Here is a 4,370-nt window from a genome sequence, read left to right as displayed (position 1 = left end):
CACGCGTCTGACACATCGCGAGAGCTGAGCTGTTTTTCTCTCCGGCTCCTCGATCCCCGGTCGGAGATTGATAATTGGTTTCATATTCCGATGAATCAATCGATTGCCCCCACGTCTCTCATCATCCTTTGAATCCAGCCCGGCTGGGCCTGGTATAACTGTATCGGGCCCCAGCCCGGGACACCGTGCCCCTCACACTCCGTAATTACTTATGGGGGCCTGCTGCAGTGATCACGAATTATGGCCGGTTATTATTAGCAGACATTTTTTTACATTTTTTTTTTGTTCACTTCTCGTGCTTCAGAGAGCTGCAAATCCACCCTTATTACTCAAGTCCTCGCTTTGCAAATTTACATCGAAGTTCATGCCCTTGAAACAAAAAAAGGGGGTGGGGGAAGGGGTGGGGAGGGGAGGGGAGGGGAAGGGGGATGCGACAATTGGATCGAAATACTTTATTTTCCTCAGAATTCATTTCTCAGGCAGAGGGAGAGAACATTTATAGCTCTGGTCCTGAATCAGTCACAGAAATATTGGTTTGGGACAGTGGTTATGAAGGGAAAAAATTGGCCAGTCGACTGAATTATTGAAGCTGAAGTTTTGTAACCCCATCTGTAGACTTATTAAAGTTTAAATGCATCCCAGGACTTGGGCTAAATCACAAGGAAGAGTATATAAGTAATTGGTCTTTGGAATAAAAGTGACAGAGTGCTTCCCCTGAAAGAGGATACAATAATTTTTAACCCCTGTCCTCCTTTTTTTTTAGGATAATTCAAAGTAAAAACATAAAAAATATGCAAAATACTCTTAGCCCTCAGATACAAGCAAAAAAAAAGCTTTCCACAAGTTCAGCTGGCCACGCAGAAGCTTCTAGAAGCCGTTGGAAGGCACTTTTTCCGAAGCTTTGCGGCTCATGGAAAGATGGAGAGCTGGATTAAGCGTGGGGGCGCACGGCGGGGGACCTCAGCGGAATCCGAGGAGGTCAGGGCTGCTCAGGGATACTCAGGGCCAGCAGACTCACCATAAAGGGCCATAGCTTGTCTACGGCACAAATATCTGCAGAAACAGCATTCTTATCTGGCAGAACAGAGAGATCAATCTTTCCCCATAGCGCAGTACTACTCAAATATGAGAGAAAGACAGAGAGAGTGAGTGAGAAAGAGAGAGAGAGAGAGAGAGAGAGGGTGGAGAGATACAGAGTGGGGGATGGAGAGGGAGACAGAGAGAGAGAGATGATGAAGAGATACAGCAGGGGATGGAGAGAGAGAGGGTGGAGAGAGCGAAAGTGAGAGAGAGAGTGGGGGATGGAGAGAGAGAGTGGGGGATGGAGAAAGGGTGGAGAGAGTGGGGGAAGGAGAGAGGGTGGAGAGAGAGTGGGGGATGGAGAAAGGGTGGAGAGAGTGGGGGAAGGAGAGAGGGTGGAGAGACAGAGTGGGGGATGGAGAGAGGGTGGAGAGAGAGAGTGAGGGATGGAGCTCAGTGGGAGCCGGAGATTTGCGGTTCGCAGCGGTTGTTTTTAATGCCACAACTGTGACCGAGTTTACAGCAGACCACCAGGCAGACCACCACGCAGACCACCAGGCAGACCACCACACAGACCACCACGCAGACCACCGCACAGACCACTACACAGACCACCAGGCAGACCACCACACAGACCACCAGGCAGACCACCACACAGACCACCAGGCAGACCACCGCGCAGACCACCACACACACCACCACGCAGGCCACCACACACACCACCACGCAGACCACCACACACACCACCACACAGACCACCAGGCAGACCACCAGGCAGACCGCCGTGCAGACCACCACGCAGACCACTGCACATACCACCACACAGACCACTGGAGGCAGGAAACCTCCTACTTCACCTGCAGCGGAAAGAGCGGAAAGAAACAAAGAAAAAAACGTGAAAGGGTGACTGAGCAGAGAGAGAGAGAGAGAGAGAGAGAGAGAGAGGGAGAGGGTAAGACAGTGAGGATAAGAGAGCCACTGCTCTGCTTTGCCCCTGAACTCAATTCCCATTTGGACAATGGCTTTCAGCCACTCCCGGCACCTCCATCAGTTGATAAGTAAAGTCGATCTGTTGTTTTCCAAGCAATGAATTGAATTAGGTCACCGCCTGGAGGATTAGCACTGGAGTGCTTTGTGCACACAGCCCTGGAGGGTGATGGGGGGGGGGGGGGGGGGAGGGGGGGAGGGGGAGGGGAAGAGGGGTGGTGGTGGGGTTGTGTCTGTGTGTGTGGGGGGAGGGGAAGAGGGGTGGTGGTGGGGTTGTGTCTGTGCGTGTGTGTGGGGGGGGGGGGGGGGGGGAGGAAAACAAACAGAGCCAAACAAATTACGCTGACCACAGGGGCTTTTTGAATGCGGCGGATTCAAAGGAACACAAAACAATTTCAGTCACGTTGTATTTTTAGACACCGGGTACGATCCTCGCCTTCTCGGGAGCGTCTTGCAAAACGCTCCCCCTTCCCCTCCCCTCCCCAACCCCAACCCCCCGAACACCCCCCATCCCCCCCTCCCCCTTTGTGTGCAGAGAATAAAACATGACGGTCGCTTCTCCGCCTTGTAATCTGCTCACCCTGCTGAAGACTGAAGTAGCGTTTCCGCAAATCTTGTAAGTGTCAGTGATCCTTAGCTAAAGACGCAGCGCGTGATGTGGCGCGAGCGGCGAGCGTGAGCGTTTAGCAGACCAGCGTCCCGCTCTCCGCGGCGCTCTCTGGCACTCGGCCGGCCACGCACGCAATTCATTTTTATTTGATTGATCAACTGATCTCTCACTGGTGAAGCATTTCACGGGGCTTACCCTTGCTCACTTTGTTTAGATGAAATTTTATGCCCAGTCTTTCTTTTTCAAGCATTCAGCTGTATTCACAGTGTCACCCCGGGGGAGGGTGTGTGTGTGTGCGTGTGTGTGTGTGTGTGTAAGCATGCAGATACTCTCCTCTGAACTGTGTACTCGTAGCTTCTAGTTTTGTGAGGACCACATGATGACTTGTTTATATTGTACGGGTAGGAAAAAGCCCTGTGACCGTTTTTTACTGCTGGTTAATTGAAGCAGCGATTAAGATAAATGAGATGTTTAAAAAAGGCAGCAAGGGTGTCGTTTATCACCAGAACTTTATGACAATTTATTGGGAGGAAAAAAAAAAAAAGAATTGCAAAACGCACGCATAATTAAGTTCCAATGACTACATACATCTTCATATTTAGATATTGAGAGCTGAGAGTGGTGTTTGTGTTTTCCCCCCCCTTTTAAATGAATGATGATATTTTCTTCACTTGTACAGGGGAAAGGTAGAATCCCACATCAGCATGCTAAGAAGGAAAGCTGGCTTTTTGTGTGAGGCGTAAGGGGAAGACGTCTTAAACAGAACAACTTTGATCTTTGTGATCATAAAATACTGATTCTGACATACTAAACCAACCCCTTCACAACACTCCTTTGTAAGCTCGGCAAAGAGAATCGTAGGGTTAAACCGTGCTCATGAAATGGGGGAAATGGTTAGGAGGGGAGAGAATGTTTTATTTATTCTTTTAAAAAATAAACAGGGAGATAATTTGTATTAATGGGAACTTCCCTTAAAAATGGATGTGTTGAAGTTAAGGGAACTACCAATTTTAGAGCACTGTTATGTAGAGACATTATGCAACATGATTCCTGTTGTACATATACTGTATGTCTAAACAATGATTCAGCTAGGACTGAGGTAAGCAACCATGTTCTTGGAGATGTACCATCCTGTAGCTTTTCATTTCAACCCTAATTTGGCACAGCTAATTTGCAGCTCAACAAGATCTCTAGCTGCTGAATGAGATGCGCTTTGTTAGGGTTGGAATGAAAACATACAGGATGGTAGATCTTCAGGAAAAGGGTTTGTTACCGCTAGAATATAATGAGGACACAATTATTCGCATTGTGTGAATGTAGCAACACTGTGCAAATCCATTTTTTTGTAGCTGGATTTTTAGTGGAGAACATTGCATCTTGCTATTTAGGATATAGTATTTCAGTATCCAAATGCCTTAAATTATTCGAGCCCGTTAACGAGCGGTATAATGCCCAATGGTCTATACACTGGATAGTTCACCTACTGCCTGCACATGTTGGCTAGCTAATGTCCTCATGTGAGTAACGAGCAAGGAAACGTAATGAACAGCTAGCCAACAAAAACAAATTCACGAGTGCCTCCGCAAAATAGCATTTCAAAACTAGTCATCGTTCTCTCAAATCGGTACTTCAAAAAGACGACTGAACGAGGAAAACAAATAATTAATTCATTTACTGCCTGTCCCTTTAAAAATCTGAAGAACGGAAGTAGGCGGGTCTGGAAGTAACGTTGGTGACCTCACTTCCGTTCAAC

The sequence above is a fragment of the Anguilla anguilla genome, chromosome 1, assembly GCF_013347855.1.
Source record: "Anguilla anguilla isolate fAngAng1 chromosome 1, fAngAng1.pri, whole genome shotgun sequence".
Taxonomy (NCBI): domain Eukaryota; kingdom Metazoa; phylum Chordata; class Actinopteri; order Anguilliformes; family Anguillidae; genus Anguilla; species Anguilla anguilla.
The sequence above is the reverse complement of the archived record's forward strand: the minus strand, read 5'-3'. Positions refer to the sequence as shown.